Source organism: Corvus cornix, chromosome 3, assembly GCF_000738735.6.
Source record: "Corvus cornix cornix isolate S_Up_H32 chromosome 3, ASM73873v5, whole genome shotgun sequence".
NCBI lineage: Eukaryota > Metazoa > Chordata > Aves > Passeriformes > Corvidae > Corvus > Corvus cornix.
Genome location: NC_047056.1, coordinates 2,091,597 through 2,104,447, shown reverse-complemented (window position 1 = coordinate 2,104,447; position 12,851 = coordinate 2,091,597).

The following is a 12,851-nucleotide window of genomic DNA, read 5'->3' as shown; positions in this document are numbered from 1 at the left end:
CTGTTGAAGTTGGTGCTCTAATTCTAATTAAAATCACTCATCGGGCCTTCATAAGAACACGGATAATTTGTAACTTAGTAATACTGTAAATACCCTACAGTGCTAGAATTGGGAAATAATTTACAAGGCAATAGGTGGGAAAGTTTACATTAACACTTAATTATTTGGGTATTTCTTAGGGCTGCTGGTTGTGGCACGTTCCTTTTCTCCACTAAAATTAAGGTAATTTCTCTCACTGTCCTCGTCTCTTACACTGCTGACAAACTGAAAAGTTTTTCCAATGTTTCAATGTATGTTCTTCCCAATACTGGATGATTGCTTGCCTTACTGGTGCATGTCACTGGTAAGTTAAAAAAAAAAAAAAACCACAACAAAAAGCCCAACCCAAAAATAACCTCTTCATCCTTTTCAAAATATTTTAATGACCACAAACAGTGGCAGTTCCAGTTTGTTACATCAGGCTTTAGCTTGCTCAAGAAAAACTCTTGTAGCCATTAATGAGATTTTACAAAAAGCACAAAGTTTCAATGCTGGGTGAAGGCTAATTTCTTTTATCACTAATTTTTCTCAAAGGTAACAGTTCTATGCTCTCAGAACTGCAGAGAAGTACCTGATCACCATTTAAATAAGAATCTGCACTAGAAAAACTTCAAATTTTCCTTTTGCAAGCCACTTTTTTTCACCATCAGCACTTCCATTTCTACAGCCAGTTTTGTGGTCTGATAGCATCAATAGTATGACAGGATATTCACTTCCTATTTGTTGCATCAAAAGTTAAAGCATTTCATCACAGTTACAAGAAAAAGTTGCTGCAGTAATGACTATGAGGAAATCTGTCCACTGTAATCAAATCCATTTTATCACCTCACAGGAAACTGCCTGATGTTATCGTGTTCTGTCCGTGGATGCCAGGGGGAACACTGGAGCTGGGGTTTTAGCTGTTAGTAATACAAAAGATAGAGCAGGAAATGCTCCCTGTCTTAGTTACAAAAAGCATTTATTGCTTAATTTTCTGTCTTCTCTGAGCAAGTTGCTACTTCAGACATTTTGACATATATACATACATATACACACACACTAACAGGCAAATTTTGTCAAGCCTTTCCAGTCTCCGTGTTCTACTGAATTCTTTATGTCAGAACCCAACTCTCTTCACATCCAGTGCACAATAATAAAGAAGTTTGAAATTCCAGAATCTTGAGAATATCTGGCTTCTTTCTGGTGAATGCCATTTTTGATTTGCTAAATTTATAAATTTCTTTATCTATGTATAAGTAAAGAGGCAAGAAGTGAGGCAGATGAGCTTTTTAGCTATTGCCAAAGGTAGTTTTTACATAGCTTTAAATTTCTTCAGTGTGGATAATTTTGTAGACTTTGAGCAATTTAAAGGACATTGCAAAAGTGCAATTCCCAAATTAACTGTTAAACAGTATTATTTTTAATTACTCTTTTGCTTAGGCTTTAACTCTCCCATCCACCTAATTTGTCTTGCTACTGCAACAGCTATAAATATTTTTACCTTAGTAAACTTAATACTTCTTTTCCAGTTTGTTTTTATAAGTTTTAGTTTGGGAGGGATTTTTAAAAATAAATCTGACCTCAAGGAGAGCTCTGAGCTCAAGCTTCTGAGAACCTGTGGTGCAAAGACCTTTCCTTTCAGTCCAATAGAACGAATTAAACGTGACTTCTGTATAAAAGATTGAAAGTTAAAATACTAATCGGTTTGGGTTTATTGGCAATCATTTAGTGTGGAGATTTTTTGGTTAAATATGTTATACTTCAGGGACTTCACTGTACTTTAGTCAAAGCTAAAATAGAAGAGAAATTGGTTCTGAGCATGCAGACACGTTGAAGAAGTGCTTAAAAGTCAAGTAAGGAATTGTGAGTTGTCTTCATTTTCCTCCCCTTTGGGATATTGAGCTCCTGCAGGAACTTCTAAAGATCTTCCTATTTAGGTCATTTTCTTTCACTTTATAAAGCTGTTCTTTTCTCTTGTGACTTGAAGGTTTTATACAAATGTAAGGCTGTTTCAGAGAATCCATTCTGCCTGAGAGGCCATTCCTAATATAATTTTCTAATAATAAGCATATGCCATTGCTTTTCCTATAATCATGCTTCTTAGCTAAATTATCTAATCTTAAAAGCATCTCAAGTGTCCAACATCTAATGCTTTCACTTTATGGCTTGTGAAAATAAGAGATACTGGAACTACAAGAATATTTTTTTCTCACTTTTAGGTTTTTTCATTTATATACTTGCCACAAACTATGCACGTTACCCACACATTTATGCAAAAGTCTATCCATAAATTTGATTTCGTATATTTTTCTGAAGCAAATTTTGTTCTTTATTTGCCAACAACAGGATTTATTCCCATATATACTTTTCATAGGGATTTTCTCCACACACATTGACCAGGTGTTTTAGTAATTGCTGCAGTGCTTTTACCATTATTTTTCCTATGGTGTCTGCACCTCTTGAATTCTAAAAAGCCTTGTAACGATGTAGATTTTTCTGTCCAATTCCAGCTGATTGTTATTGATGGAAGATGAACTACAGCAAGGTGAAGTCTATGGTTTGATCTGAAGCCTGAGAGCTTTGTTATTCTAATCTCTTCTGGCATGGAGTTCTGCAGCCATGAGCAGGTTAAAAGGGGAAAAAGAAAAAGCCTCCTGACCTTTCCTTGGAAATGGAGAGTTTCACTGAACCAGGAGAGGCAGCATCTGTGGAGCATGAAATGTTATCAAAAAGGGTATGAGATGGTGAGAAATAGTAAAATAATACATTGCCAGATGCATGGGCATTTTACTCATTGCAGAATACAAGTGGGAGAAAGGGAACATGGCTGCCACAAGTCCATGATAATAGTTAAAAAAGAAAAAATTATAACCTTCAGTTGTGTATGGATTTTGGGGAAAGATCTTGTCTATTTCTGAGCTCAAGAGACTTTCTGCACAAGTCCCAGCTTCCTCTTTTGAATCTCTAACACCTTCAGCCAAGTGTCATGAAAGTTGAGCAGAAAGACTTCTACACACAAACTCATTCACTTTCTCTTCAGTTTTTACCACTGTGAGAATTATGCATTTTTAATTTCATTTTAGAACTTCCCTTAAAAAGGACTCCTCAATATTAGGATTACTGAAGTGCTACCTGAGGATATATGGGGAGTGGAACTAGAAGAGGTCTGAAGGCTCCCCAGCCTTGGGGTTTCCTTGACTGCACAGTGCAAGAGAGAATTTATTTGAGACATGAGTTTGGTTTGAGTCATTTAGTATTACCTCAGGGGTTTGGCTTTCAAGAAGGCATTTACAGACAAAAGTGCTGGGTCTGAGGGCTCTGGGGAAGAACTGGAGTTTGTATTTCTGAGTTTTATTACCCACATGTTTCAGTTGCCCCCAAGAACTTTGGCTAATTGCATTGTATTGTTGATTATAAAAGCCAAAGAAAACCCCCAAGAAAGACAATGCACTGGAGTGCCTCACAGAAACTGTGCTTTCTACTGCTGAAACAAAAAAATCAATTGGATGTTCAAGAAAGAAATACTTCCATGGAGATACAGATGGAAGTGCTTTGTACAGAACATCATCTGTCCTGTTTCATGGATTTCAGACGTATAGGACTTGTAGCAAGTTGGATATTGGAAGAATTATGCAAATTAGATTAGCAGAGATATGCTGGAGAGCAGAAGTTTATCCCATTTTCCAGGGTGTGTTATCTGGCTCCCAGGTGCAGAAGGGACTCCACGCTCACAGCTCATGCTCTTGCTGTGCCAGCTCACTGATGTGATGGACCCCCATGTCCAGGGTGACACAGGAGTGTCAGGGTGACTTGTTTTGAGATCTGAGCAGAGCCCAGGAATTCCAGACTCCTCACACCACACATTAACTCTCATCACTGCTGCAATTGGCCTTCCAGCAACTTGCGGGTTTCAGGGGCACTACTCCATAAGGGGTTTTGCCACCTTAGCCAGCACTGGGAAGAACGGAGGTGCTGCTGTGGTGCTGCTGCTTCCCTCTCGCTGTGGTATTTCCTTTTTATTTTCTAAGGTGCCATCTGCTCGGGCTCATAGCGGAGGCTCTGGAACAGAGGAAGAGCTGAGGTGTGTTGGGTGTGGCCAGGAGCTGCTGAGCTGTATCTCCCTGAATATCTGGATACAGCTGCCACACCAGTAGGTGTGACCTCAGGAAGGCACAAAAAACAGAGCTGAGGGATGAAGAGTGGAGCTTTTCTCAGGTTAAATGATAGCAGCATAAGTAGTGCTGCTCCTGTTCTTACTTGGAGAACACACCGTAGAATTTCCGTGTGTGCATGGTTTTCATTAAGTTCTGTGTTACTTTTCATAGTTGATTTTTATGAAAGCACCATGAGTTAGTTATTAAGTAGTTTGTATTTGTGGACTATGGGATTTTTACTTGTGCTTTAATGTTATGATTAAAAAAAAAAACAAACCAACAGTTTGGCAACTATGCTTTTATAGAATTTTCACTCTCAAATGATGCTGTGTGTGACTGTGGGTTATTTTGTGACTGGATCATGGATTACCTCACAGTGGAGTTCAGAGCTGGGGCCTGTGCTGTCATTGCATAGGACGTATTTCACCCCCTGCGTGTCTTGCTCATGCTTTTTAACCTTGAAAAACTTCCCAAATATATCAAGTGTGTAAAACTTGTCACCAGTCTTTACAAAGGTGTGAACAAGCAGGCTAGGCAGATTTAGTAGGAAACAAAGACAGCGAATGAGGTGAAATGAGTAGTACAAAAAATTGTGATTTCAAAGTAGTGTAACGATGGAAGGTGGACAGTGGGAAGTTACTGCTGCACAAAGCTTTATGCCCTGGCTTCTTCTGTCCAGTCCTAGTTCTACTTTCCGGAGAGGAGTGAAAGCCACCCCTGCTTTCAGCTGAAGGGGTCAGAAGTCAGCCATGAGCTTTTGTTTTCAGTAGCCTGCAGGGAGAAAGGCTGACTGGACAGCCTTGGAGATAAACCGCTGTCCCCAAAATGAAGGAGCTTTGGGGATCTTAGCAGACCAAGATTATCACTCCTTGTTTGTTGGTGGTTAGGGCTCTTGGGGTTTTATTGTCTTGGGGCTGGGGTTTTTGGGGATGGGGTGGTGATTATCATGTTTTCTTAGCCAGTTCCTGGTATTGGTTCCTCAGAGCTCAGTGTCTGTTTGGAAGTGTTTGCCCTATGTTTCTCTGCGAGGTTTTACGGAGTTCTCCTGGTTTGCATATGCCCACGGTGGGCTGGCAGACGGGGCTCTGAGGCTCACGGGGTGAAGCTAATCCGTGCTTTTGCACTCTTGGCAGAAATCCTGGCAGGACTTTACGCCATGAGGAGTGTTGGATGGAGGACAAGGGTTGGGGGGAGGTTGGAAATTGCATTTAAGACTCTGCTGGGAGTCTTAATACCGGTAATGTGTTCACAGTGATAAAGTAGGAAAAGTGCTTGTTGGGAAAGCTGACAAGAGACCAGCCAGATCCATTTTGGAGCTAGGGATCAGAAGGCTTCTTCCTGACACTTTGCTTGGCTGGACAGGCTTAGTTCACTATTTTAGAGCAAACTACAAAGCAGCTCTGCATTGTGGTGCCAGTGTAGTAATAGAGCACTTCCTGTACTTGGAATTCAATTTTACATTCCCTGCAGAAATACACATGGTTTTCACTGAAATAAATAGAGTTTAGCATGTTTGGTATTAATATTACTGGCTCCTTGCTGTTTGTATGCATTTTTGTGCCAGAATACTTTTATATGAGAAAAATATGTCCTGAAAGCTTTTGTAGGGATGAAATGCCATACTTTTTACTTGGAAAATGCCTCCAGAAGGTCTTGTGTGGTGTTGTGTATTAATCTATACTAGGATGGAGTGATTCAAACTGACCTTCACAAAGTGTTTAGCTGGGTGAACACTTTTTGTGGTAGGGTTTTCATTTGTAAATCCAGGATGCCAGAGGGAATAAGGGATGGGAAAGAGAAGTACTTCCAGAGTAGCAAACTCTGAAGGTGAACCAACATGAAGGAATGAGATAAGGAAGTCGTTGAGCAAAAGGTTCAAGTGAATTAAGTGGGTTTTTCTGCCAGGCCTTCACTGTTCACCACAGAATACATGAGTGAGGAGGTCTGACACTAAGAAGTCGGGACAGGGAGCTTGGAAAGAGAAGGTGACAGTTTGTGACAGGCTGAGTGGCGTTTGGGTTGGCTAGGAGCAGGTGACTGGAGATACACAGGGCAAGGGTTATTTTCTTTCAGGTGCATATTGAGTGAAGTGTACTGCTGATGGCATACAGCCGCAAGATAAACACCAACATCTCAGTTGCAGGTCTGCATCTTTGGGTGTGCACAGGCATTGAGAGCTGGCAGATAGCAGGGCTGAGAGATTTGTTATCAGGGCCCAGTCGAGCACTTGCTGCTCCTCAGGGCTCAGCCAGTCCCTTGCATAAGGCTCTTTGAGTCTAATGCCAGTCCTGTAAGTACAAAGGACATCGGGGCTCTACCGGTGACAGCAGATCCCAGAGCAAACTCCCTGGACTGCTGAGGAGGCAGGTTGGGTGGTAAAGCACCAGGAGGACTGCAAACTAAAGTACAGCTCTGAGGCATCAATATCAAAGTCAGTACCAGCTTACTACGCCTGCAAATCCCCACTCTGTAGCAGAAGCAGATGTGTGATATCGTGCCAGTTACTGACTGCATCGTATAGCTTCAGATCGTTTCAATAAGCAGTAACTGAGCTCAGTGCAATTAATTTGTTCCATTCCCCTATGTGGGCACACCCTGGAACAGAAGCAACTCTTAGATTTTCAAATCAGCAGTTCTCTTACGAGATTTTATACACGACACTTTCAGAATTTCTCATATGCCATTTCCTCGTATACTTTTGCCATGTCAGGGAACTTTTGTTTTAACATGCTTTCTCCTTTTCTGCTCATAATGTGGTATATCATAATAAATCTAGTTTATTTCTGAAATCTTTCTTACCTGGAATTATTTCTGAGGATTTTTTCCCATTTTCATCTTTTGAATCAAAGCATTTTTATGTTGGTCTTTACTGCAAATCAGCACTGTTATTTTTGTGAAAGATTTGGTAGACTTTTTTATTGCTTTGTGGAGGTGGACATTTAATTACGTAGTTTTATGTTTAGCCAAAATTACACAGAGGTTTGGAAGCAACAAGGCCTGTTTGGATCCACATCAGCCTAATAAAAAATCTGTAGAAATACTTTGTGCAACTTTCTGGGCCTTATTTGTAGGAAAAAGTACCAAGTTTAATTTCCCTTGAAGTTGAATAGTCACCCTCAAGCTGTCTACTCCTATGCATATATATATATTAAAAAAATCCTCACGGGGGCACTCTTGGTTTAAGCACACTGTAGAGGAGGTGCAGTTTCATCTTGATTTTCCTTTGTAGTACACTGACAAAAAAAAAGCTTAAGGAGCTCCTAGAATGACTTTCAAGTCACAGTTAAAAATAAGCTAAAATAAGTGTTACATAAGGTAAAGGAGCTTCAATTTTGTAATTCTGGTATAAAGTAAATCTAGTTATATAATCTCTACCGCCATAATTTTGACTTTCACTTAAAATAGGGTCATAGTAGGAATGAAAGGTCATTATTTAGAAATTTGGGGTTTAGTTGACTTACCTGTATCATCGTTTTTCTTATTTCTTTCGCAACCACTACTTTCTTTGTGTGTAGAAGCAGGGGAGAACTAAACTGTCACTGTATGTGATGTTGTGGCTTTCCTGCTGTGACAGATTCTGATGTATAACCCACAGTGACAGGGAAAACCGAGATACCTATGGGAAGAATTTATTTGGTAATTTGGAGGAAGCTTCCTGCTTGTGTCCATTTCCCAAGCCCTCGATAATTGAACTGAAATTATTTCTAAGTTTGTTTGCTGTTAAGCTTCTTGACCAGTTGGATTTCTCTTTGTTATCATTAATAATAAGCACTGGAAGAATTATTAGTTGTTCAAAGAGCAGACATATAAATATATTAACAATCATAACAATACCATCACAAAACAGCTCAAGAAAAATTGGCAGAAAGGGAAGAAAATTACATTAAACACCTATTTTTTCTTTTTTTGTCTTGCTGCAAGAACATTTAGTAGGTAAAACTGAACTATGTCATGGGCTCTTGAGTGAGGAATTCCTTGGAAGAAACAAGCCTTGTATTCTTCACAAGAAGGATTAGCAGTTCCTAAATGCCTGACTAATTTCTTAAACACAGTCCACGTCGCTGTTACAAAGGGAACTACAGAACTCCCAATACTTCACTGTTCCCTGCTTCCACTTAACTGCATCAGGACAGAAGCACTAAAAGAAAGAACTAGACAGGGCAGAAGATCTGAGCTCGGAGCAGTTATGAAGTCAAGTCAATCTGAATCATTTGCAATGTGTATTTCCACTCAGTGTAGAAGGATCAGCTCTGAAATGTTAAAAAAAAAAAAAAAAAGCCTCACAAGCTGGAAGCATGTCAGTCATCTTTTTAATGGAAGTATGGATGAACTGGAGGAAGTCTCCAGGGAGCAGGGGTGGATAATTTGAGTCAGAGGTTACTCGTGGGCTATTTCCACTGTTAGTACACAAGCCCTCTGCAGCAGCCTCTGCTTTCTTGCCAGCAGCTCCCTGTTCTCTGTGCTCCACAGGCACCCAGGCTGGGAGCTCCAGCTCCAGCAGGGATCTCATCAGAGGCAGGAGACCTCTCCATGCTTTGGGATAATGATTATTATTACTGCCAACACCCCTTTTGGGTGACTGTCAGCCTCAACTATAGCACGAAATTGGCTCTCCTCGTACGTTAATTAATTTTGTTTGTAAAATACTCCTCTGAGGGAGAGGGAATAAATGTTACCATTAAGGACTTAAATAGGCTTTCAGATGAAATACCATAACCAGCTGCAGGTCAGCAACAAACCATTCTTTGTTAAGGTGTTTTCCTTTTGCAGAGATACAGCCTGAATAAGCTGAATAATCTCATCCTTTTAAGGCGGACTGTTAAGGTAGACTAATTCTATGATCAAAAATATCCTATAGATCATAATAGTAGAAAGAATTAAATTTCAAACTATTCATTATTGTAGTAGAACATTTTCTGTGTGCAAAGGGCTACAATGTTCTTCTTACTTTGTATATCAAATATATCTATTATATTTTAATACTTTATATATTTTTGACCTGTTACTAATATTTAAAAGTAATAACCTCAAGAAAAATTAAACCTTCTCTGGCCCACACAAGAATTATCAAGTGCCAAAATCAAGACTGATATACATAGAAATCAGAATTCTAATATTACCCAGGTCATTAAAAAAAACCCCAAACAAATCATAGACTCCTTTAGATTGGAAAAGATCTTTAAGATCGAGTCCAACCATTCCCCCAGCCCTGCCAAGGCCACCATTAAACCGTGTCCTCAAGTGCCACATCTGCATGGCTTTAATCCCTCCGGGGATGGGAACTCCACCACTCCCCTGGGCACCCTGCTTCAGTAGTAATTTTAGGTAATTGCTGATTAATATTAGCATTAATAATCAGGAGTGTGTTAAATTGCTTCATAATAGATTTTAAAAAATCCCAAACAACTGACATCTCAGTACAAGCCTGAAATTAGAAGGAAATTTAGTATTTTGCTGAACCATCCTTTGACCTTTCAGCCACTGTACACTGCTATACCCTTAATTCAGACATTGTGTTACAGAGTGGAATGTAGAAATCATTAAGAACCTCAATATTGTATGACCACCTTAGGGAAAAATAGAGCATTTTATAGGTACATGAAGCTGGCAAGAAAAATCCACCTGAGGGAGATATTTTGGCAAAGGAAAGGAATGGAAAGGAATAGGCAGGAAATAGCTGTTGATGGCAATTGTTTGGAAAAGCCTAAACAAAATGACCAAATGTCACTGTAGGTTTTAGCAGAAGAAAAACTACCTGTCGTAGAAAAATACTTCAATAAGAAATTTTAAAGGGTGGTACATTTGGGTTAAAAAATGGCATATTTTCCAGGGATGAACAGGAATAGGTAAGAATCCCAATTTTGTGTTCATCGCCAATGAAATTCACAATTCAGCCGGTATCACAGTGAATTGAACCCTCTGGACTTAATGCAAACGAAGGGGTCACACAGTTAACAGTGGTGTCTGAAAGAGGTGTGAGTGAGCGGGTTGTTCCCAGTTTCAGGTGACTCAGAAATCCACCCTCTTGCAAGAAGCTTCATCAGGAATGCTATCTAATAAGTGTAATTACTATTTTTTAAATCCAGCATTAATTATTTTTTTATGACCTATGGTTTTTTCTGTTAATTAGTTCATATATTTTAATATCAGTCTTTTTAATGTAATGCTGTAAATAACTTGTGTTTTCTTGTTCTATAAGCTTGTCAAATGATTTTTCCAAAGGCAAAATAGGGATATCTTAAAAGCTTTTAATTGTTTCACCAGTATTTCATGGAGAGAAAAGCTGTTTTCAGACGTAAATAATTTGACAAATAACCAGGGGTAAAATCAGACGTGAAAATGAATAGGATAATCCTGAGGAAGGGAGCTCAGAAGAGCAGGGGTTTGAACTGGAATGATTCTACTACAGCTGCATTCTTAGTGCTGTATATTTTTTCATAACTAAGTCCATGTACACAAATGGAAATCTCAAAGACAAAATGCTCTCCACCCAGTTCATTATTTCCTGACCTTGGGAAGATCCATCTCCAGCTGGTGAGGAATGCCTCTCTAATGAGACATGCTAACATCAAAGGTGATGCAGGGCTCTGGAAATTAATAACCTCTCCTGAGCTCAGAAATCTGGGTCTCATGGCAGCACTGCCCAAGCTACTGGGGTCAAGTGACATCAAGACTGCAAAAACGTGGGTGAAAGTAGGGAGGCACCAGCAAGAGTCCACGGCAAAGGACAGGGAGCCAATTACCAGGAATGTGGTGCTGTGTGAGGGAAAGCAAACTTAATGTCATAATAAAGCACAACTGAGTCAAATGGAGTTTTAAGAGGTACAAAAGTCTTTCCTGGGGATACAAAACCTCTTCTGTTTTGTGAAGCTGAATGGGGAGAGTTCTCCATGCTGAAGGAAAACACTAGAGAAGAAAATCAGCTCAACATTTCGGTACATCAGGGATCTGAGATGGCCTAGCACTGTTGATACAATTCCAGTATCCTGCTTTCCTAAGCCACGGATCTGCAGATCCGCAGGCAGCTGTGACTGCTAACAATGAGCAGCCTGGGCTGCACTTTGCTCCTCATCAGAGGAAATGCAGAGCGTGCTCTGTAATTCATCTTTCTGACCCAGTTCATAAGAAACACTGCTCGCACTGGCAGGATCTCGTCCGACAGAAGGCATGTCAGCAAGAGCTTTTGCTCAGTCTCACTCCACTGGCCACAACAGAAGTGAGTACCAAAGCTATTGTCCTGGTAACTGCTGTTCTTGCTGTAATACTCAACGCTTGCTTTTAGGAAAATAACAATCTATTTCCTTTGTATGCAGCAAATAACAAAGGGAAATTCACAAACAGCATTATTAGGCAGTGTTGTAGTTCACAGATGACAGTCAGAAACAGATAAATGTTTTATTGGCTAAACAGGAAAAAGAGCTGAATTGTAATACTAAGTTCAAATGAATTTTCTTTGAAAAGGAGTATTTCTCTGACACCCTTTTAAGAGTTTAAACCTGTGGAAATACTTAGGAATGGCTGTTAAGTTTAAAAATCAAGATAAATACTTGGTTTATTTCTGATCACATCAGCTGGCCTGCCACAGTAACATTCTTCCTGCCTGTTCAACTGATTGAAGAGAAACAAAAAGCTGTAGGCTCCTCCCTCCTCAGAGGAATGCCAGTATTAAATATGACACTTTTACTAAATGTTTCATCTTTTAAGTACTGTCCATGTAGTCCTGGAAGGAAAGTGTGGACATGTTAGGTAGGCATGGCTAGAAATGGTCAATAGCTGTTCTTGCAATGAACGCTGTGCCTGACAGGAAATTCTGATGCATTTGACACTGGTACCCACTACAGGGTATTCTTTGTCTGCTGTCTCTGTACTAATTTATTGCTACTTGCTACAATTGGACGCAAACTGTAAAATGTCTGGGATCTGTACAAAATCTTAAATGGTCAACACCGACTTTCCCCAAAGCCCCTGTGGTTTTCTTCTTAATTTTTCACTCAGAATACCCTCATTTTGAGGTTACTTACAATTTTCTCAGGAAGTTCCCTTAAAGTTGATGGGGAATTTTGGTCACATCAGAGCAGATGCTGTAGCAGAGAAGACATCTTCAAGAATTGCTGTGGAATTTTCAGTTCTTTATTCATGTCACAGAGGGATTTCCCCTGCTTTCCACTCCTGTGGAACAAAAAGTAACTTGTAGTCTACTGTATTTGTGGGACCTGTAGGAATTCCTAGCCATACTTAAAAAGGTTCAACCCCTCAGTGCCCTTACTCTTCTCTTTATTGCCCCATCTATTCCTATAGTCTTGGTTTGATAGGGAAACGGGATTCTCTGGGAGAAACACAGGACAAGAAAGGTGGCTGTCCTTGTTACTGGCTTGCAGTTTTCACTAGGCACTGTCCTATGAAGTCAGCCCATATTCAGAACATTCCAGTTTTTGCTGTGGTTTCATAATCCTGCTGAGGATCCCAAACATCCACACTTGGTCCCTGTTTTTCCTGTTTTCTGAAGTCCCATCAGGCAAAGGCCGTCAACCCAGCAGTGCTGACTGGGAGGCAGAGCCAGCAACGAGAGCAGCGTCACCTCTTTCCTTTGCTCGTGCACAAGAGGAAGAGAAAACCACTGCGTCTTGCATCAGCTAAAAAGGGCAGGTTGGTTGTAATCTACTCCCCAAACTGTCCCCT